The 23,872-nt window shown below is 46.9% G+C and overlaps 1 protein-coding gene across 5 annotated transcripts in view; it reads left to right on the forward strand.

Moving 5' to 3' along the window:
* Nucleotides 1–8,562: 8,562 nt before the first annotated feature.
* Nucleotides 8,563–23,872, forward strand: part of SEMA5B (semaphorin 5B) — a 278,518-nt gene continuing 263,208 nt past the window's right edge. For 3 of the 5 annotated variants that reach the window (XM_075431114.1, XM_075431117.1, XM_075431118.1), the window contains exon 1: nt 9,449–9,517. The gene's annotated coding sequence lies outside the window, so the exon portion shown is untranslated. Of the gene's footprint in view, nt 8,632–9,438; nt 9,518–23,872 lie in introns of those variants that run through there. The other 2 variants (XM_075431115.1, XM_075431116.1) reach the window with 2 other exon arrangements.

A 23,872-nucleotide genomic window follows, 5' to 3' on the forward strand; every position in this document is an offset into this window, starting at 1 on the left:
AGTAACCCTATGTGTTTTGATGAGGAAGGAATATTAGTGAGGTTTGGCCTGCTGACTGTGGAAATGGTTGTATCATAGATCAGTGATAATATTTATACGAAATGTAGCAGTTCCGCTCATTGTTCAGAGGAAAACAGTTTCCGTTTTTCTGCCTTTTTTCCTTCCTTATCACTGTTGAATCTCACATTTTTGAAGAAAGGGAGAGAAGAATCAAGCCTTGTATATCTCAGCCTGTTATGACAATCTGAATATAATATATAGGCAATCAAATAATTGATCACACTTAACCTGATTACATACCGAATTAAATCATAAGTGAAATTTAGATAGGTCACTGCTTTAACAAGCCAATTCTGTTGGCCCTCGACAAAGCTTCCAGTACCTTTATGGCTGATGAAAGGGATACTTAGTCTCTTACACAACTGAATTTTATGTTGTAGATTCTTAGAAAAATTTAGGTTGGAAGGGACATCTGGAGGTCTTAAATGAATCTTGCCCTGAGCTCCAAGCAGCAGCAAGACGTCACAGCTCTGAGACTGACAGATGCTTTACCACTGTGACAGCAGCGGTTTTAGTAGATTACAGTTTGAGAACTGCTGCATTTGCTGAATCAGCAAAACTGACTGGACTACTGCTGCTCGCAAGTCCAACCTTCTGCTCAAAGCAGGCCTAGCTTCAAACTCAGGTCAGGTTGCTCCAAGACTTGCCAAGTTTTGAAAATCTCCGAGGGTGGAGACTGAGTAGGCCCTTTGGGCCCCCATCGACGCACTAGTCTCACTGAGATGATTTTTTTTCCATATTTCCAATCAGTATTTCCCTTGTTGCGGCTTATGACTGTTGCCTTTTGTTCTTTCGCTGTGCATCTCTGAGAAAGGTCTGCGTCTATCTTCCCCAATGGATTAAGGTAGTGGATGACTGTAATTATATTCCCTCTTGGCCTTGTCGTCTCCAGGCTAAACAAACCAGTTGCCCCAGGCTCTCATTGTGCATTAAGTGCTCTGGTCCTGTTACTGCCTTAGCAGCCCTTCTCTGGAGTCTCTCCAGGTTGTCAGTAGCTGTTTTTCTGTGGGCCCCAAGCTCCAGCTGCAGGGATGTTTGCTCAGCCCTCAGCCTGGCCTGCTGCATGGCTTACTTCTTACCCCAATGCATGACTTTGCATTTGCCTTTGTTGAACTTCGTGAGGTTCCTGCTAGCTTGCTCCTCCAGTTTGTTGAGGTCCTTCTGAACGGAAACCCTGCTCTCCAGTGCATCCACCACTCCTCCAGTTTGGGTGTCACTTGATGAGGTTGTGTATCAACCACTCCTCCAGTCTGGGTGTCGCTCGATGAGGTTGTGTTGTGTCTCAGCATCCAGGGCCATATGGCACAGCAGCAGGATAACATATTGACTTAGTCAGCAAGTGATAATTTTCAGCTTATCTGGCAGGAATAGAATTCTTTATAATTGTTGACCAGAATTCATGGAATATTTTTGGCCACTAGACTACCCTGAATATACAATATACTTTGCAGTACATGTTATGCTAATTAGAAGTATATATAGTAATTGTATTTTGATTATACATCTCTAAATGTGTTTTTATCTAGTAAACGTATTTCTGATGGACAGCTTTGCATGCAGAAGAAATACAAACCACATAATCAGTAACATATAATTGCATATATATATACAAATAGGAAGTGGTTCAAATTATCTGAGTAGAAGAATTATAACAGCGCGCTGCTCAATGCCCCTGCCTGTTCCAACCACCCTGATCTCTGCTGCTGCGCTGCGTGTCTTCTGAAGCCACTATGAAGCTCTTGCTTGCTTTGCTATTGTGCCTTTTATTTGAGATGCCACCACTACATGTTGTGCTGGCCAAGCTGCAGGAAGGATGTGATATTTTGGAGAAGTTATAGGGTTTCTAATTGCTGAAAATGCGAAGCAGGAAGCTCCTCTTTTAATGCACGAGCCCACCCTGCTGCAATCATTTTTCTTTATTGACATCCCTCGCTTTGCCAGCACAGGGAAGCAGACACTCTCCGTTAGGAAGCAGTGCGGTGTACAGTCTGATGCGACAGAGTGCTTAGCTTTCTGCTAATGCAATGTTTGCGGTATCCCACAGTGTCTTTGCTCACGTACTGCAAGAAAAAATGGTGGCTGTCTCTTCCAACTTTTTTCTTTGACAAAAAACAGGCCACACACTTTCGTAACATCCAGTCCAACCTCTTCCTGGTGTTTAGGTTTACCAATGATAAAATAACAATGGTCATATTCCACTTATTACTAGCTCTTCTTAGGACAGCTCAGCCTAGGTCATCACAGAACTGCTTCCACCACCCTTCTCTCTGCATAGGAAAGAAGAAGCCACCTTGCCTCAATGAATTAGGCAGTGAAGAGGGCAGAGAGGGCTCTCCGCGGGAGACCTCCATCTCTTTATACTTCACAAGGAGGTTTCCCTAGTGCGGGGCCTTCCATTGCGTTGCCAGTTGACGAAGGGGTACACTGCAGTTCAAGAGGGAACATGGCTACAGAGTGCAGACCTAAGCTACACTGCTCTGAAGTAGCTGGCAGAGCTATTGAGTTTAGGGTTACATTTCAGATTTGTTGTTGAGAAATGTCTCAACCTGTGAAACTGTACCTACCCTGTCTAGGAATTTGAAGCCACAATTTCCCAAAGATCATGGATCTGTCTGCATCAGTTCCAATAAGCCTCTTTCTTAGGAGAGGAAAGACTTTGTGACTTTGTCACAATCATCATAGGTGAAGGTAAAATACAGTTTCTTTTCTAAGCCCTTATTTTCAACACCTGTCTTAAAATCTGCGAAATGAAGGGTTGAGATTTAAACTAATTGGCCTCTGCCTAAAGATGAAAATAAGCTTTTAAAAACAGTTTGTATTTTGATTGAGAAGACTAAAAAAGTTTCATTTTAAAAATATTTTTTTTTCTTCTGACCTTTTAGTTTAAACAGCCCTGCAGCCAAAGGGGGTGAGATTTGAAAGTCGGTTGGTTTTGATTTGAATTATAAGCATCTGCATATCACACACTGAGTAGGTACAGTATGGTTTTAGTTAAGTTCCTTAAAACATGCAAGAATGGAAGGACACTGTATTAACTGAGTGCTATGAACTTCTTAAGTCCTCAGAATGGCTTGCCAGGTCATGAGTTCCAGATACTCCAAGAGAATGACAATCTGCTGAACAGATACTCAGTTTCACCAGCATGTTCACATTTCCACTACAATGAGAATTGCACTTTCCAAACCAGACACTGCAAGTTGCATTATCAAGACATTGCTCATCACATAAGCAGGCGGAGGGAGGATTCCTAATACTTTCAAAATCTGCTCACATTTAGACCCAGAGTTTTCAGTAGAGCACAGCTTGCTGGACTTAACAGTGTGTTGTATAAGTGGGCCCCTGTAAAGCTTTTTAATGTAGCTGTTTAAAGGAAGATTAGAATAGGGCAAGATACTGCAAAGGTTACAATTGGAACTCACAGTGTTGAGCTCATCTTTCAGCTGAATTGCCTAAGGTTGGGTATGAAGTCAGCAGATAAGCTGTCAACAGCCCTGAATTCACTTTCCGTTCAAATCTGGTTCTTGTACAGAGCATTCGGAGAAACATCTGATGTGCCAAACAACACGTCTTTAAATTGAAGCTTAAGTCTAAGTGTAAAGGCACTTATACTCCCCAGGGAAAAAAATCCCACATGTATTTACCAAGGAAGTTTTCAGTCCCCTGGATAATCTGTATCTAGGAGCACCATAAAGGTGCTCAGCGCTAGGTTTTACACTTCCAGTCTCAAGGCAGAAGTCATTTCCAATAAACACAGCCTCTAGGCTCAGAACTTGAGTTAGAGGAAGGGGGAAAACAGTTTCTGATGTAGTATCAAACCTCCTAATGGTGTTGTTAAAAAACAGTTTTTCACTGTTCCTTTTATTTGCCAACAAATAGGTGACTGGCAGATGCTGTGTATCTTACTGCAGTGTGGATGCTTACTGGGCAATGACAAGTGCCTCAGCTTAACATTCTCTCCCTCCTGGTATTTCTTACAGATAACTCAACTTTTATGTTTAATGAGTCTTTGTCTGCAAACAGGGAACTTTCTACTTCCGTGAGACTCAGTGGGAACGCTCAGGCCTGTCTCTATTAAGTATGATGACATTTGCTGACTTCATCATGTCGAGTGACATATGAAAATTGGCAATTAATAGTACCTGGCTTCAGGGGGAGAAACAATAGCATATCACTTGTCTGTAGGCAGCAGAGGCTTCAGATGTAATTCTCTGAAAATAAAGCAATTGTCCCAATTTAAGCTCATTTCATTTCTTTCCAAAGACGTGAAATACAGTCACTCCGGTGATAGCATCAAGTCATCCCTCTGTATTATTCTATTTGTTCCATCACAGCCTCTTCTCTCCAGGGAGCTCATTTGTATTCTCTTGCTTTCAGGTCATCTGACTCTTGGTTTGTGTCATGGATTTAGCTTTTCCTTAGCTTTAGTATAAATTAAGATGTTACTGTCGCCACCAGACTGAGCCCGGAAACCACAACTCGGACTATTTAGCAACCTATTTTAAATTCAAGAAAAAAGCCGTGTACCTAAATATATCACGGCTAATGGCCATTTGTCTTCAGATCTAGATCTCAGCATTCAGGATAATGCTTACTATCACTATTGCTGCATGCCATTGCTTTTGAATATTTACTGATACTGTATTTAGAAATGAATTTTTTCCCCTTTTGAGGAAGCATTGCACCATCCAGAAGGGCAATTTGGGCTCGAGTTGGGTCGGTCACTTGCATCAGCACTAAGATGTTCTGCTGTGCATATTTTGACTGTTTCACAAAGAATCACACAGAATGGTGGGGGCTGGAAGGGACCTCTGGGGATCATCTGGTCCAACCCACCTGCCAAAGCAGGGTCACCTACAGCAGGCTGCACAATACCTCATCCAGGCGGAGTTTGAGTATCTCCAGAGAAGGAGACTCCACAACCTCCCTGGGCAGCCTGTGCCAGGGCTCCGTCACCCTCAGAGTCAAGAAGTTCTTCCTCATGTTCAGATGGAACTTCCTATGCTTCAGTTTGTGCCCGTTGCCCCTTGTCCTGTCACTGGGCACCACTGAAAAGAGTCTGGCCCCATCCTCCTGACACACACCCTTAAGATATTTATAAGCATTTCCCCTCTCAGCCTTCTCTTCTTCAGGCTGAACAAGCCCAGCTCCCTCATAGGAGAGATGTTCCAGTCCCCTCACCATCCTCGTAGCCCTCCGCTGGACTCTCTCCAGTAGCTCCTCATCTTTCTTGAAGTGGGGAGCCCAGAACTGGACACAGTACTCCAGATGGGGCCTCACTAGGGCAGAGCAGAGGGGGAGGAGAACCTCCCTCGGCCTGCTGGCCACGTTCTTCTTAGTGCACCCCAGGATACCACTGGCCTTCTTGGCAGCCAGGGCACACTGCTGGCTCATGGTCAACTTGTTGTCCCCTAGGACACCCAGGTCCCTCTCTGCAGAGCTGCTCTCCAGCAGGTCAGCTCCTGGCCTGTACTGGTGCATGGGGTTGTTCCTCCCCAGGTGCAGGACCCTGCACTTGCCCTTGTTGTTTTCCTCATGGCAACCCTGCTGCTCCCCTTGCAGTGCTACTGGGAAATAAAAATGTGTGGTCACTACTCAGGTGACTGGCTGAACAGGTGCCCAGCTCTAAATTTAAGCATAATTTAAAATTTCTGCCACTGCCATATGCACTTTCCGGTTCCCTCAGCCTATGTGAAATGGTCTCGCCATCTACAGCAAAATTACTTTTCTGCTGAGACTGCTACTGCTGTGCCATCGTGGTCTGGACATCGAGCGTGGGTGAATGTTGTCGCCTTGCTTCCAGACGACCAGGCCGGAGTCACGATTTTCCTCCAGATCTCCACCTAAAACACCTACCGGTAACGCTCATCTGAACGCCCAGAACAGCTCGGGTTCAAGCAGGTCTGCGCGGCCAGCTCAGCCGTAAACAGGACGATGTCGGGTGCTAACGCAGGCTGGCGCAGCCCACTCCGGTCAGGCTGCGAAGCGCGACGCCAGCTGCGGTCTGGGGTGCTGCCTTCGGGGTGCCGCCTTTGGGGTACTGTCTTGGGGTGCTGCCTTCGGGGTGCGGCCTTTGGGGTGCCGCCTTTGGATCAACCGACCCGCAAAAAGCCCAGGTCTGGTCTCTTCTTACCCCCCAGCGCGCCGTTCCACGCCTGCCGGCCCTCGTCCCCACCAGCGCCCAGCAGCCCCCGTCACCCCGCCGCCCGCCGCCCGCCAGCCCGAACCCCCCCGCCCCGCCGGGCTGGGTTCCTCCTCCCCGCAGCGTGCTCCGCCCCGTTCCCCTCGGGCTCTGCGCTGCTGGGCCTGCCGGCAGCGCGCTCCGAGCGAGGGGGTTTGCCCCTGGTAGGGACCACCACCACCACACCACCGCTGCCGGTCCCGGTCCCGGTCCCGGTCCCGCCGCCCCTCGGGCCGCGGCCGGGCGGGGCAGCGGCGGCAGGCGGCCGCGGGGCGCAGCGGGAGGCGCCAGCGGCACCTAGCGGCGGCAGGCGGCCCCGCGCCGCTGCCCTCGGCCGGGCCGCGCTCGGCGCCGGGACGCGAGCAGGGCGCGGGGGCTGCCCCGGCGGAGCCACGCACCCGCCGGCATCCGGGATGAGCTCGGTCTGTGCCAAGCCCGCAGCAGGACCCTGCTGCATCCGCTCCCCAGCGAGGCGCGGGGATCGAAGACTGAAAACGGGTTGTGTGATACAGGGCACTTCACATGCAATACTTCGGCTTTTCCCATGGCATTGCTCTCTTTTTCCAAGAATCTGGACAGCGCTGCTTCGCGTCACAAGCCCTTTACTAAAAGGATCCGAGCGGTTTCCCTGCCCGGCCAGTGATTTCGGAGACATCATGCTGTGTAATGGCATTAAGGTGTCAGGACCCGAGTGTCCAAGGAAACATGGCAGGACCTGAATTTATACGCACCTTTGTTCGTGAGCCTCTGAGCAATGCATTCACACACATGACCAACAGAAGTACTGCCAGCTTTGGGGGGAAAACAGCAAAATAGTAGCAGGAAAATGCTAGGAGATCTTAGGGCAAACACTCAACCTTTCCTTTAATAGAAAAGTGCTATCCATTAGATCTTCAAATGTTGACAGACATTGGGAAAAAAATTACTTTACATGGTCTCATGCTACTTACCGTTCAATGCTCAGTGCCTCATCTGCAAGTCTCAGGAGGCAGAAAAGCTGAGCTGAGTCTTCTGGAAATCACCTGTATAGCTGTGGCATTTGGTGAGGTGTTCTATCCCTGAGGCTTAGGGAACCAAACCACCCACTCTACAGCGAAACCGGAGAAGAAAGCCAGCAGTGCCCCAGCACAGCAGCACGGCCCTGTGCTGTGTTCTGCTCCAAACACCCAGAGGGCTGTGCATCATTAGTTAAAACTTAATTTACTAAATTGAAAGATATCACCCTGCGTATTAGGGAAATGAAGGAGCCTGACAGTTATTTACTAATCATGTGTAAATTAAGACAATACTCGGTAAGAAGATGCTATCACAAAAAAATAAAAAACAGCTAGAGGTTGGGGTTTTTTTCGGTCTTAGGAAAGACGGGGATGCAGTAAGAGGGGCAGATGCGATGCCGCTGTGCATGGGGCGGTTTGCTCAGCCCCTTCCAGACAGCCTGACACGAGGCTTATCCCGGAGTTGGGGTTCTGAGCCGAACACATAGCCACGTTGCAATTATTTTGTACCCATTACCTGGCCTACGCTTCCCAGTGCGAGCTTGGGAAAATGCTAAACATATAAATAATGTATTGACTGTTTCATACCAGCTGTATCCAAAAACGCGTTGCTGCATGAGCGGACGTAATGATACAGTTACTCGATTGAGGAAGAACTGAGAAATTAAGAACAGGCAAATAATTACACATTGTAATTATTAAACGACCGTGTCAGTAGGTCTGTGCTGGTTACTTCTCTGAGGCGTCAGCTGGGAGGACACCCGCTGCCGCCGCAGCCGTCACACGGCTGCACAGCTCTCACACAGCGGTACCGTGCCGCCCGCACGAACCCCTGGATCGCTCCGCGCAGGAGAACGGTCCCGCTCCGATGACAGCGGTGCAGCTGCAGGCCGCTCCGTCGGGGGTCCGGCTGACGAGCAGCGCGGGCTCTCCTCTCGCCGGTTCTGAACGCCGCGAAACCGGCCCCGATGTGTTTTTCTCCCTGCGCTGCCGGGCTGCCCGTCCGCCGGCGGAGATCACCCTGCAGCTCCCCGCACCGGCACCGCGGCGGGGACACCGCGGCCGCTGCCGAACGCGCCTTTGGTGCCGACCCCCCCCCGGCCCCCCCAGCGAGTCCCCGCGGCCGCTGCCGGCAGGCGCCGGGGCCCGGTGCGGGGCGGCCGGGGCGCGATGCGGGGCGGGCGGGGCCCGGTGCGGGGCGGGCGGTGCTGCCGGCGGGCAGCGCACAGCGGCGCTGCCTCTCCCCGCCGCCCCCCGCCTCGCCGCCGCTCGGCCGCCGCCTCCGCTTCGGCGGGAGAAAAAAAAACCAACAACTTCGCCGCTTCCCTCCCCTGGTTCATTTCGACCCCGTCCGTGCCCCGGCGACATCGCGACGGGGAGACGCAGCCTCAAGCCCGGGTGAGGGGAGCAGCCGCGGGCAGGGGGCCCGGGGCTCGCTGCGAGCGCTGCCGGGCGGCGTCTGCAGGCGGCGGGGTCTGCTCGGCGGCTCGGAGCCCGGCCGGGGGCCCGCCGCGCCGCTCCGAGCCCCGCCGCTCCCCCCCGCCGGCAGCCGCAGCGCCGCGGCCGGCCCTGCCCCTTCCAGCAGGCAGGGAGAGGGGTGGGTTCCGACACAGACGCCGCTCCGCCGCCCGGCGCTCATCCTCGCCCTCGGTCGGTGCCGCTCCTCCGCCCGCAGCCCTCCCCGCGCCGGCGGCACTGAACCTGCCCGCCGGAGACGCGGGCCGTCCCCTCACCGGGACCCCCCCGGCCGGCTCCCCCCACCGCGGGGGACCCGGTCGTGCTCCGCCGGAGCCCCCTCCGGCCCGGGGCGGCCGGCTGCGAGCGGCGGGGCGGGCGGCGAGGGCGCTTCGCCCGCGGAGAAATGCCCCGCTGAACTTTGAATACATTAGTTGACATCAGTGCGAGTTGGGGCTGCCAGCCCCTAGCTCCCTCCTCCTTCCCTACCTCCTCCTCCGCCGCCGCCTCCTCCTCCTCCCCCCGCTCTCCGATGGAAAGAGTTGAAGCCGTGCTGATAGGAGCCGCCGGGAAGAGACAGCGCAGCGCAGGGGAGGACTTCGGTCCCAACTCCGACCGCGCCGCGGGGACGCTGCCCGCCGCCGCTCGCATGGCCCGGGGCGGCGCGCCCTGAGCGCCGGGCTGGGGAGAGCCGCCGGGCTGGGGAGAGCCGCCGCGCCGCGCCGCTCCGCCGCCCGACCCGCCGAGCCCCGCCGAGCTGAGCCGCGGCTGCGGCAGCCGGAGCGCGATGTGCCGCTGAGCCCCGCACCGGGAGCACGGCAGCCACCCCGTAAGCGCAGCGCGGCGGCGGGCCGGGGGGCGGGCGGCGGGGAGCGCGGAAACTTCCCAACTTGGCGGGGGGCCGGGGAGCCCGGGGAGGCGGGGAGCCGCGGGGCGATGGAGGGGCCGGGGCACCCGGCGGGCGGGGGGCTGTGCCTGTGCCCGGTTCGCCCGCCTCCTGCCCGCCGCCGGCTGGGGAGCGAGCGGGGCTCTGCTGGTCGCTGTTCCCGCGGGCCGGCAGGACGGGGAGGACGTTAGGTAGCAGGCGGCAGGGGAGGTGGCTTCTTTCCCCTTTCTCCCCCCACTCCCCCAGCCAGCTCTCCCTGCACCCGCTGAGCGGGGCTGCGGCCAGAGGGAAGGGGGTGCCGTGGTGGGAAGCCGGATAGCCTAGACGGAGGGATATTAATGATTTTTTTTTTCAGATGGTAATTTGTCTTTGTGGTAGGGGTGGCCCATTAAATTTCAGCTCACGTCCTGATGGAGATCAAAAGCGGAGGGGAGAGGGAGAGGGAAGCGGAGAGCCTTGTGCAGCTCCTTAGCTCCGTGTATTGTTAGAAACTTATGGGGCGAGGGGGGGGGAGGATTCGCAGAAACAACCTTTGTCGGTCCAGCTCCAACACCCACATCAAAAGTTGGAGATCAGTTATTTTCCAGCACTACCATCTGCTCCCCGGTGCTGCCCAGGAGCACGCTTGCTGTTACACCTCAGAGGAAACAAACAAAAGGCGTGCTTGCCAAGTCGTACTGAACCTGGCTGTTCATCACCTTTTAGACGGGAGCGTCAGTGCAGAGGAGTAGCTATGTCCTGAAGGTTCATGGTCCTCTGTTGTCTCAGTTCAGACTCTTAGATAGTTTCCTGCCCTCAGAAAAGGTCTCCAAACACGGTAGATGCCAGGTCCTGGTTTTTTTGTGTGTGTGTTTTTGGTTGGGTTTTAAATTTTTTTCCTTTTTTTTTCCTTGAACTATTTATGTATGGATATATCGGTTTGGGATTGTCGTAAAGTTTCATTTTTTTTTGTCGTGCAAGTGTTCCCTCTCATTACAGAAAATACTTCTTTGCCTAAATTATAGTCTCAGTGGCAAGGGGTTAGCTCTCTCTGCCTCTGGATGGGTTCGGTGGTAGGCTGAGACCCCAAGCCGACTGCACTGCAAACAAAACAGAAACCAAGTGAGCTAAAAGTTACAACGGGCTTTGATTCTTACTGCTTTTTGAGATCAGTAAAGGTCCTGGGTGAGTGAAGGCAAGGAGGAGGAGTGAGAGTAGCTGGAACAAGCTACTCATACAGAAAAGTGCTCGCTTGATTATATGTGTGATTTATAAGCACCCAAGGGAGAAAACTGGTCATAAACTGCAGAGAAGGCAGCAATGGGAAAAATAAAAATCCTGCTGATATTTAACTAGATATTTTAATAGAGATTTCATTTTTAAACAGCCACTTGTATCATCCATATCTTTTTTCATTTTTTTCTTCGTTTTAGGCTAAAACTTTTCAGATTAGATTGGATGATAAATAGACTCTGGACTGGGCAAGCTGTATTAGGGGATCTCTGCATTTTGTGTTATGCCTTTCGCGTTTCCAGTGAAGTGGAGGCAATTTCTCCTTTTTTTCTCTCTATCTTGCTTTCTTTCCTCAGAGAGATGAAGTTTTTGTCCTCCCCTGTCAGGGACATGTTAATTCTGAAGTCATAGGGAGGAGAGAGATCCTGCCGTTCAGAATATAGATATTTGCTTTGTTCATCCCCCCAGCCCTTTAGGCTGATGGAATGGGCAGTGGCTGCCCTCCGTGACCTCCCTCCCTTCCCGCAAAGAGCTGGGGCAACCAGGGAGGAGAAAATGTGCAAACTCCAGCAAGTGAAAAAGCACAACCCCAGAAGACAAAAGGGTTGAACAGAGAGCTGTAGGGGACGCGGGACTGTGTGGGGAATGACTTTTAACCAGGTGGCCTCGATCAGTTCATACAGACTCGAAAAGATGGCATGGGGGTGGGTCCGGTGGGAGTGCGTGTAGCCTGGTAGAAACTCGGTACAGGTGGTGCCGTGGGATTTTAGTTGCTTTGCGGTAAGATGAAACAAGTGCCCAAACAAAATGGCTTTGGTTGTCTGGTATGATAGCCCTTTGCCCTCCAGACAGACAGCTGACTTGGGGGAACGTGCATCCAGACTTTATAGGCTGTGCTTCTTACCTTGAGGTCAGTTGTGAAAGTCCTGCTTGACTTGGGCTGAGACGTGATGGGTCCTTGTCAGAGGAAGCGTTGCTGGAGAGCGGTCTCACTCTGACATTAAACATGGCTTGAACAGTGGATTTCTATTTTAGCCAGGGCTAATAATCATGTGAGCAGTCATGCTAGGGTTAAATAAGACCATCTGCATGAATGTGTTTTCCTGAAAACAAATCCATGACATGAAAAGTTTCTGCGCGCAGCCCAGGCTGTTGACTTGCTGTTTGGCAAAAGGGGGCAGTATCAAACAATGCCATAAAGCAGTTCCGCCGCGAGTGCTGATGTGTGCCGGATCTACCGGGAGCTGGGAATTTACGCTGCTATCCGGTAGCCCTTACTCAGGTGATTCCTTGTAAAGACATCAGGGAGGTTAATTGCGTAAAAGATGCCGAATCAAAGCTGTGATTGTTTTACTTTGCGGTCGCATCACTTCCATATGCCGGTTTGACTAGTGAAAGCTTCGAAATTAAGGACAATGCTGTATGATTGCAAAGCTACTTTTGTTCACATTAAGTAGGCTGACAGCAGTCACCTTAACCTGTTCTTACTCCACTGATTTTAGGGAAAGCATGATGAAGCCCTAGCTTTGGATTGCTGTTCATGTAAATGCCCTCCAAGGAATTTTCATCGCTATTTTCTGTAGTAAGAAAACCAAACGTTTTGTTCTCTAAATTTAACTTTCTTTGAGAACTCATTTGCTTCCAGGATAGAGAAATATATTGATCTATCTTATAAAATATTGGTTGTAGAATGAATTTAAAAGCATTTTCACCTTTTTATTTGTCTATATGCCTGGAATAATTAGATTAGCATTTCTTAGTTCATTTTTTACAGAGGGCCATGGGTAGTTTTATGAGGGTCTGTCATCAGAAAGCCTTGCGCTGAACTCCAGCTTTGTCAGGTCTTCTAAGTGTTGCTCACTGCCTTCGTGGCAAGAGCTGCAGCCAGAGCAGCCCTGAGAGAGAGGGGAAGTGGTGAGGAATAAGGAGTCTGTCATAGCAATGTGAAGATGGTCTGCTGCCGGGGCAGTGCCAACATCCAGAGTTTAGGTGCAGTCACTGTGAAGTCTGCAACTGGATTTGCCTTGCTTCAGGTCGCGCCCAACCGATCATTTCTGGTGTAAAATGGAAAAAGGGAAATTTAATCATCTGCAGATAGTGGTGGAGGCAATTCAGAACGGTTCTCTAGGGGTGAAATTCATTGGTGTTTGTTGTGCAGCAGATATGTAGTTATCAAGTCATGCTGAGATTGAAAAGTCAGTCTCAAGTGATGGACTTACCTTTTACAGACTGAATACTGTGAACAGTCACTATTTTAGGCTGAATCCTTGTGATTTAGTCCAGGAGGCGAACTGTGGAGCATTACAGCGCTATCCCTGCTGTGTCTGGAAAAGGGCTGTGTCCCAATATGACTGTTGTTGACTTTGAAGATCAAGTCAACAGTTCTTTGTTATTGTTCTGTTGCCTTTTTTTATTTTTAAGGAGGAAAAAAGCAACTCACTGAAGGGAGTACGTCTGCTAGTCTTGTTGTACGGATTGTTTCTCTTCCTTTGCACTGTGGGCTGCTGACTCTTCCAGTGTGCCTGGTACAGGACTCATCCCATCTCTGTCCATGGTGGGAATTTTCATTCGTTTCAGTGGGAACTGTCTGAATATGGTACACAAGACTTTGACAGGTATTTGAGCCTGCAACTTGTTTTGACAGTGCCTCGCTTGCTGGAGGTTATTCTTCAAGCACAGTCAGCCTCAGTATTTATTTCATATCTGTTCTCATTGTTGTCCAAAAAATGCTGCATGACAGCAGTGATTCCCTACCCCAGGCTCAAACCATGTGAGCAAAGTGCAGCAGATCTCCGACAGCACAACTGTGACTCAGTATGCGAGGTCTCCTTGACTACAGCGCTGTGACTCCCAAAGTTACCTTGCTTCAGCACTCATATAAAGCACAAATTTTTAAGGTCCACACAAAATCACTCAAATGATTTTCTGATGATGAGTGTATGAGTATGCTAGAAGTGTAACTGTTATCAAGTATGTATCTACAAGCCAAATGGGTTTATTTTGTTTTGGAATGTAGTAAGTCTGGGAGGTAATTTGCACGTGAAGGATGTTACCAAGTTACAGAGTATGACTCTGAATTGGTGACAGGGCTATTCATGTGCTTGTAATTAAGCATACACCAAAGCACAGTGCTGGTTAACGACTGGTGTCTTTATTTACTTTTTAGTGAGCTTAAATGAGATCATAAGTAAACATGCTGATTACTAGTCTTAATCCTCAAATCAGTTGTGAACACCTTGGGATTTTATAAACCATCTGTGTACTTTCATTGTTTTTCAGTAAGGGGTCATTTGTGGAGGGAGTACAGGATATTTTCTTCCCAGAAGCTGCTGTGAAGGAGCTTGATCTTACAAGGTGCTACATGTTCTTCGCTTCATTCTTGTTAACCCGTCTCCGGGAAACAGCACCCTACACGATCAGACCCTGATAAACACAAACTGTAGCAGTGTCTGACCTCTCTGGGTCACCTGCTTTGTTGAGCAGGCGAAGTGCTTATGGGCTTGCTAGTCGTGCTCCCTATTAGGCTGTTGCTGGAAGCCAAATAAATTGCAAAGTGCCAGTTTCAAAGGTATGACTTTATCCATTGTGCAGCAACATGTGACCAGCTGGGATGTAGCAACCTGCGGAGAAGAACCATAGTCATCAGTTTTACCTCTGCCAAATATTGTGCTGCACTCAAAAGCGTAATCATAACTTCAAACCCATGAGGCAGCCTCCGTGACTGGGAATAGCATGGGAGGATCTTGTGGTGCCAAATAGATCCTCCAGTAGCGCTGAACACTCCATGCTATGGAGGGTATACCCTGATGCTGGATATGCTCAGATATTAAGCAGAGATGCTGTCTGCAGTCCTGCAGAACAGCCCGGCTGAGTCCTACGTAGATGATCTATAAGGCATTTGCAGTTTAAGGGTTTGTGGCTTCTGAAGTTTGTATATTTTGCAGATTGCTTGTGCCATAGTCTTCAAAAACTGTTAGCTTTTAAGACAAGCAGATGGCTTTAACAAAATATATTTGCTGGCACCTGGAACAGGTGGATCTGGAATCAATTTATGCAGTGTAATTTTTTCCACACCCCTTTTGGAATAATTTTATACCCTGGAGCCACCAAAGATGCTTATTATGTAGCCAATAGGGAACAGCTTCTGTCTGACTACATAAGATTTTACACATCTTTTATAGCTAATGCCTAGATTGAAATGCAAAATTTAGTGCTGGGAGTGCATGTGAATTTGTGAAACTCCCTGGAGAAAATGTGGGTGATGTATCAGTGAATGAATTATGCTCCTCCATAGACAGAGAGGGCTTTTTTTAGTGTTAACAAATGTCCCGTGTTCAGTGTTTGTCATTTTAAAAGTAGTATTTTTCATTTCAAGTGCAAACCTTGTGCAGGTTACTGATGTGGAGTAAAAATGAAAATATAGCTTTAACTTTATTTGAAAGGATAACAGAATGAAAATTTCTTATGTGGTATGAAAGTGTCCTGACTCAGAGATCAAACTAGTGTTTCCAAAATATGGCTGTGACAGTTATGACTAGTTAAGTGAGAAGGGGGAAGATCCTGCCTGTCTTCTCAAGGGGCAGGAAACAAACTCCGATGAGGCCGTGGCCACATCCTCATTCTTGCAACAGAATCGGGGCCAACGAGCTTACCTGACTGTGTAGATTCATAGTAACTTCAAAGAGGTTTTGAGTGGGTGCTGGGACCATCTGCACAACTCAGAGGTAGGATTAGGAACTAAATCCAGGAGCACTTTGGGGCCAGCCTCTTGAGGGAAGATGATGCCGACTACGGATGGCCTGTTGGGCAGGTTTAATTGCTTTGCTGTGTTGCCTGGCCACGTGGAAGTTGTTTAGCCTGCTGTTTCAGCTGGAGGTTGCTTATTTATCTCCCACAAAGCTGATTTACAATAGACCAAAGATTAAGGGGAAAAAAAAAAGAAGACAAGAAAGGAAAGGGTAGGAAGTTCACTCTAAATGACTCAGTTTGACAGGATAATATAGTAAATTCAAGAACGTAGAAAGAGGTGCTTTTCAGAGCTTGTATATATAATGCAAGGAAGGAAAAATTGGCTAGGTCTCAAAAGTTTGTTAGAGTGAATACAGATCCCCCTGCCCTGCCTCATGTTCCTTTCTCTGCTCTCTCTTCCTGATTGAAGATGATTGTCTGCCAGAAGGAGATTTTCAAACACATGATTTGGACGAGGCAATGGGTCTGTATTTATAAATCACTTAATATTTCACTCTCTGACCTTTTTGCGGTCCGCTCCACGTATGAAGGGCATTTTCATTAAAAATACAAAGCTGAGACTCAGTTTCTGCCTGTGTCCAAGGTGTTCCTCTGGTGTAAGAGAGCTTAGCTCTTGGTTGTAATTGCAGCTAGTAACCACCTACTTAAAATAAAAGACCAGGGGAAAGAATATCATTAGTGGTAGGATAAAGATACATACTTTATTTAGCATGAGCAAAATAGGAGCGTGCACTGTGACTATGCGCTGTTCCAGTACTGATGAAGGGTGATGTCAAGTAACACATAATACAAATTATGAAGAATTGCACGGTTCCTGCTTTGTGAGGATGATGGTACAACTTACCCATATTTCCGTTTCGACAGCCACGCTCAGCAGTCAAAAGTAATAATCATCAGGGAGAGAAACTGAGGCATAAAAGGACTGTGGCCTGGAGAATTCTGTGCTCATCTGTTAAAGATATCATGAAACATAATGATGCAGCTAGGCGCCAAGCAGGATTGCCAGCGACTGAAAACAGTATGAATTAGACTTTGAGGCCTGTGGAAAGTCTGGTCTTACGTGACTTGCTCAAGGTCCCATAGTGCATTGGTGGCAGAGGCAAGGTTACAACCCCTGAAAACACTTAATCACATGTTTAGTTCTAAATATGCAATTAAATCCTGTGAATGTAATGTTTCATCTGATTGCTTTCCTGCATCAGAGCCCTAGACTTGTGCTTTACAAGACTATGTATTTATCTCCTTGCTAAACATTGCCAGTAGGTGACTTGGTCGTGCAAATGCTTTACTCACCTGAGCAGTTCAGTTCAAGTTAGTGTGACTGCAATCTGAGAAGAAAGTACCCTGATCGCATGTGCACAATTGGTCCCAACATTTTGAAGAAGAACTAGGGATCATTCCTATATTTTGTATTTGTGTTTGCACACATGGATGTTAATCTATGTAGATTGAATTAAAACAAAAGCAAGTGATTAACATCTTTAAAATTTAATGTTTCCCCCCCTTAATCAACAGAAATTTTTCCCAAGAGAGTAATTTGCTGCATACCTTCTGTATTTGTCTAGGACTGTACATCAGGAATACAAACCATGGTATTGCTAACGCTATGTGTTCCCTCTAATGGGTCTTTGAAATATTAAAGCAACTTATATTTGGAATGAGCTTTGCACACCTCCTTGTTTGCAGTTGCTTTGCAAATCCAGGCTTCACTGCTTTGCCTCGGAGAATTATGAGTTTATTATACTCCTGGAATGCTAATAGCACTTTGTTTTTTCCCTAAATTTCTTCTTCATATTTATTTATTGATTCTTCATTTGAGCTCAGCTTTGCAGATAATGATGGCACTACTGAGAATAGCGTGTGTGAGTTAAAATTAAGAAGGCTGAAGTTACAATGCCATCCTTCTTCGCCAAGAATCTCTCTGTAAAGTTCATAAGCTAAGGCATCCAAAATGCTAAATTAGTTGACAACTGGATGTTGTGTTATATTCCATTCCTAGTTTCATAAAGACAAAGTGTATCAAGGCTGACAAACCTAAATTTAATTTTTCATTGAAAACTCATTGGCAGATTTGCAGATTATATTCTTTAGGGAAGCAGTCTTTTCTACGGTCTTTACTCAGTGAAGAACATCATTGACTTGTCAGAGGACACATGTGAACCGGGTTTTTAGCATTTCCCTCTTTAGTTTAAATTTTACTTTTGATTCCTGGGATTCTTCCCCATCTAGTCCCTCCTTTCAGTGTAGATGGTAACTCCAGAGAGGTGTTTTCAGTCATTTTATCTGTCTTCCCTGAAGACACAGAACTTCCCTGAGCTGATTCATATTCAAGCTGGTCAACTATTCGAAACAAGCATCCAAATTCAATTTAAGTATTTCTGAAGGAAGAGAACATCCTGCAATTCTTGGCAGCCCTTGTGATTATGTTGCCTCTTAGTTTCTCAGTAGCTGGGTTCTTGGTCCTGTTCTGTTCTGATGTGGCAAGCAGAGCATCAAATTTTCTTGCTGTGGAAGTACTCGTGAACTGCAATCAAGTAATCTCTTAATTTCTCTGTGATATTTCAGTATGATACTGGATTCTTCTGTGTTTTTTTTTTTAATCCTTATTGCCTGATGGCTCTGCTCTGAACGCTTTCTAAGCATACTACTGGCCAAAGAAGACAGTGCTGGCAGCTGCAAAGATTTGGGAGAACTGCTAGAGCAGAGATTGCAGAGCAGAACTGAGCAGATAGGTAGCTGGAGGTAAGGACTACAAAGTTGGAAGGCAGAAAATAGGGATAGTGGTATAGGAAGCTCTTGGCATGAGGTGCCTGCGTGATACATGCCTGGTGAAGAACTGGAGTAGCTGTGGTGGTAAAAGACAACAGAAGGCTTTTACTGGCAGAGGAGGATGGCTGGGAGGTGGGTAGGGACTGCAACAGCAGCGCTGCTTGTAAATCAGAGTGGCTTTGTATCAGAGGAGCTCTCTGCAGAGAAATGTCAAAATACCCATCTGCACCTTGCCTGGGCATGACCAGTGTCCTGGTTTGGGCTGGGATAGAGTTAATTTTCCTCCCAGTAGCTGGGGGAACAACAACCAGACTCTCTTTCACTCAGGAGCACTTCAATGTAAACATAGAGGAAAGAGAAGCTTTTAACTGAGGACAGAGTTCAGGTTGAATTTCTGGTGAGGAAGCCTTTCCATCCTTGTAAGTGTAAGATCTGAGCCTGCAGAATAAAACTCACTTTTGCAATCTGTACGAATGCATGAAGTGTTACTCATTTCAGTGAAATGACCGTGGACGAGAGTTTACCAGCCTGAGTTCTTGATTGATAACACAAGACAAACACTCTTAAACTATTTCTGAAAGTTATACTAGTGTATGGTTGGGCTGCACTAACATTAACTGTGATACTTGTGGTCTGAGAGGACTAGAACCTTCCCATAGTAATACAATTTCTGTTTTTAGTTTGGAAAGATGTTATCATTTAATGAAAACTCTTTGTTTTCTGGCAGCCTACTCTGCTATCCATTTACAAAGCTCTCAAAGGACTTGGATGTTCATGAAAAGTGCAAGAGCCCAATGCTATCTACAGATACACTAGTGCAGCCTCATGGAAGAGCTGCGGTTGTGCTTGACTGAGGACTAGTAGTCTGAGCCCAAAAACTCAGAGACAAGTTTGTACCTGTGGGAAAGGTTTGCATAGGGATGGTATCAGTCCAGAGGCACTCTCCAAAATTAGGTCTGCAAGATTATGCTGTTGCAAAACCCAGCACCAAGAGAAGCATTTCCAGTTTTAATTAAACCCCAAAACAACAAGATCTCTATTTCTGTAGATTTTTAAACTTCCCGAATGTTTGAGCATGAGATGCAGAAGTAATTGATTAGAAACAGAAGTAAAATAATGAGTCTTGCGTTTTTCTTCCTTTCCCAAGCTGACTCGACTGAGGGAGGAAAAAAAAACCCTCTGAAGTTTTTACTTGGGCTGAGTAAGACTTTTCTCCTGAAATAGACCAAATGAACTACTGAAATGCTTCAGTGAAGTTACCACAAGGACCTTAGCCAGTGGGATTATTTACATGGCAGAATTCTACCTGGTAGAATCAGGGGTTTAAATTAGTAGTATACAGAACTGGAAATAATGTGATATCTGCAGTTCTAATGGTCTAAGATATTTGTAGAAGAGATACGGGCCTGATACTGCACCAAGGGACATCAGGAGCAAAAGTTCCATTTACGTAAGTTAAGATGGGATTTTTCATTTAAAAAACCCAGAAAATTCACATCTTGCAATTCTTATCCAAGGACTATTTGCTTTTGAAATTGGCATATTACCTGAGTCAGGGCTGCATGACTTGGCCTCAGGATTTCAACCTGAGAGTACCTCTTTAAAATGCAGCAGTACAATGTAGGCATCTCTTATTTGTTTTGAATAGCAGAGCTAACATGTCTGTCAGTTACAATGACTTGATAGACATGATTAAAAGGCAGGAGATCAGGAAAAATGTGTGCTTATCACAGCCAACCCTCCCTGATCAAAAAGTAAGTGGCTCAGTGGCATATTTGCAATTCAGGTGTAACTGAAAGCATTTTTGGAAATGTGCTTTGTAGACTGCTTTGAAATGGTGTTTTCTGTTATGACCAGTTTCTGGAACAGATTATCATGATTGTAGGAAGCACTTCAAAGCAGATTGATGTAGGAAGATCTTTCCCCGAAAACTTTGGCTTCTCTGTAAGACAGAAAGCTACAAATGTGTCTGCAATCTGTGTTGTTTCAGCTACAACAGCATTTATTTGATAAAAATGGGCTGCTATTAATTTCCGAAATGCTACAAAGCTCTTTTTGTATTTTGCTGGCCCCTCTGTTTCACAGAGGGTTTCAAAGGTTATGGTTCTTTTCTCCCGTATCCTTCTACATTTCTGGTTTGTATTTTTCTAAATGCTGAGATTTAAACATTGTAATGAAAGATTGAGCTGTGTCTGATAAACAGCCAGACACTAATTTAATATATTGGTGGTCAGACTTCCATAGAACAGATCTTGATGCATCATCTAGTCCATTTCCCGACTTCAAACAGCATCAACTATACCTCCACCATGCAGCTGAACAGAGGCTCAGCTGAACTCAGCAGTAGCTAAACGTTGGTAGAAAGATGTGCTTAAAATATATTACCCTCTGAATTTTCACCCACAAGACTAGCTATATACCAGACTAGCTATATTCCATTTCAGCAAGACTCCTAAAAACTTTACTTGTAGGCTAAATTTTGTATCTTTGAGAACTGAAGTCTTCTACATCTTTGCAAACACAGGAGCAAATGGGAGAAGCCAACTTTCTGGTTGGTATGAAACCAGGTGGTAACAGCACATTGAAGTATGGTGGGATGCCAGTAAATTCTTCTTGTTTTTCAAGGATATTAAAAAGGGAGAAAGCTTGTGCAGAAAATGAAAGGCAGCAGTAAGAAGAAAGACAAGAATCAACTTGAACTGTCTTGCTCCACTATATTTAGTAGCATGTGTAGACGATAGGAAGAAGATTTTGTGCCTTATCCAGATGAAATGTATCAAACCCATTGTGTTGTCCTTCATGATTCCTAAGTGTACAAGTTTCCTTTTTACCAGGGAAGAAGCTGAGGCAAAGAGAAGTTGAGTCACTTGCTGAAGCTTGTAGAGGAAGGCAGTAAATGGGAGTCCTGCAGTCACAGTCACTTTTTCTTATTTGACAGCAGAAATATGATGAATTCTTTATGCTAAAGCGGAAGGGCCTTGAAATAGTCCCTGCCCTTTCTGTGAAATTATTTTTTCCTGTACAGCAAGGTCAAATGCTGTTGATGGATACCATGTGAATACTCACGGTAACTGTTAAAAAATACAGCTTTCTTTCATCCACAGTGTCATCAAATGAACAATTCTGACAAATTAGTTTGATACGAAAATATTGTGTTGCTTTTCTCTGTCAGCTCTTTCAATAACTAAAGCAATAGAGTGTGTATGCTGTAATCCATGGATTCAGTTCAGAGTTGCCATCTTGCTGTTTGAAGCCCCGCCAAGACCTTCTCGTCATTCTTCTGCTTAAGCATTTGTCACCTTCCGGAGGCTGGGAGTCTGTCTTGTTTATTAAAGAAAACAGCTGTTGGCAGAGAGACTCTTCCACACAACTCATGTTGTAGGTTGCCTCTTGCTTTCCTATAGCCACACCGTGTCTGGTGTTCACTACAGAATGTGGGAATGGAGGGGCCGAAGTTGCTGCAAGTCCATGTCTCGCCAAGCACTCTTCAGCGCTGGCTCGCTCTGCCCTGGCGCTGTAAGGACTCGTAACCGTGCTACGTGGCGCTTCTTTCACCTGTTCATCCTCACTCACACATCACGTCATTGTTTAGAAACCTGCTTTATTCCTTGTTTAAGGTGCTTCACTTCTTTCTTGCTCTGTTACTTAATTCCGTAAAATTTATTCTTGAAGACTAGAACACAATTCAGTTATAAAATGCAGTGAGTACATTAAGTTATCTTATGCAAACGACTTATTCTGGTTCTTTCTGAAAAAAATGCAGATCACTTTTAAAGAAGCTTCTAAAGCAGCCAACTCTGTGAACCCTCTCTTGCCTTTTCTCCAACACATAAAATTAATAGCCAAGCACCAATTTTCCCTGTGTTTTTAGTGAGCATAAATTAATCTACTTAATATGTAGTATGCTTCTTGCATCTTCACATAATTAAATCATATTTGTTCTTAGAAACTGTTCATCTAGTGTAAACCTACTTCCTGAGTAAATATTCCTTTAATTAGTAGAACAAATAGATTGCGGGATTTGGAGTTGATTATCACAGCATTCCTTTCCCCGATGTCTGCTTCAGATCTGCACAGTGGAGAGGCCTGCTAAATACAGCCAGGGAACGCAGCAGCAAGCTTTCTTGCAGTTTGAAAATAAACACATCTTATGAATACTTCACACCTACAGAACCCTTCATTTGAGGATTACAAAGTGCTTTGCCATGCTGTGTGGGTATTAGTTATTTCCATTTTAGAGGAGGATAAAGTGAAACAGAGAGAGATTAGGGCCAATACGCAACATCCCCGTGTTGCATGAATAAGCATAGCTGTGCTAAAACGTATATGGTTGTATGGTACTCGTGTAGAACAGCAGAGGACATCGCTTTTCATACAGACTAATGATGTACGGCCTCCATTTTTGGATGCCTGGTTGTGTATTTCTGGTCTCGGAGGTCCTGAAAGCTCAAAGCAGATGGAAGTCATGGAGAGACTGGGGATCTCAGAGCCATGCCTCTCCAGCAAGGCACCTCATTTTCAGATTTGGCCGCTGGTGGGACTGGGGTGTGCGGTCAGCGGCAGAGCTGAGAGAGGAGTGCAGGTGTCCTGCTGCCTGGCCTTGCTGTGCCAGAGCACAAGTCACAGATGCACATCCTTGTCTTCACCGCACAACTTGTCTGGGAGTTAGGAAGCTCCATCTGAACAAGCATGGTAGCAAAGCCATGTGCATGTCCTTAGTGTTTCGGCACTTGCCTGTGGGAAGGTGTGTGTATATGTGGGTGTCACTGTTACCCAAGATTTTTTATGTTGAGACTGTATAGGAGTAATTACCCAGAGTTATGGGAAAAATACATTGCCTGTGGGAGGAGTGGTTAAGAGTTGTCAGCAGCTTCGTGTTTCCTAACTGCAGGGTAAGGAGTTTCTTACAGGGGAGGTAGGTTTTGAGCTCTGACTTTCTCCTGCTGAGTTAATTAGCCAGAGTTTAAAGTGCTTCCTCTCCTGAGCTGGAGTTTCTTATGTGGGAAAGAGAGGTAAGAGGCCGTAGCCAAATGAGAGCCCCAATTAAGGACGCAGGTGAACAAGCCTTGTAAATGGCTGTCTTGAGTCTGAGCAGAAGACCGTGTCTGCCAGGGAAATGCTCTTTAGACATATCCTTAATGAAAAGAAAGGGTTTGCTGTGGAGTTAGCAGCCAAAACATCCTATCTGCTGTTTTGAGTGCCACATGCCACGTGTGCTGTGCTTCCTCCTGGCTTTGCTTCAGGAATGCGGGCAACGGAGGTGGCGTTTGGAGGACCTTTGGGAATGTCAGAGCTGAGAGGGACAACTGGGTGTTGTGTGATACCACGATAATGGGGACAGCTCTTTGCACCTGCTCGTCTTTGGATGGGTTAAATTCGTAAAACCATGCCCACTCACACACATACTGACTTACAAAGATCCTCTCTTCTTACAGTTGATGTTTTCTTTTTTTGCCTACTGGAGCCATTAGAGGTAGCTGAACTTGGTCAGGTAATGGACTGTGAAGGATCGAATATGTCGCGTAAACAAAAACATCTTTAGCAACTAACAGGTTAAGAGTTTTATTT

Source organism: Opisthocomus hoazin, chromosome 9, assembly GCF_030867145.1.
Source record: "Opisthocomus hoazin isolate bOpiHoa1 chromosome 9, bOpiHoa1.hap1, whole genome shotgun sequence".
Lineage (NCBI taxonomy): Eukaryota > Metazoa > Chordata > Aves > Opisthocomiformes > Opisthocomidae > Opisthocomus > Opisthocomus hoazin.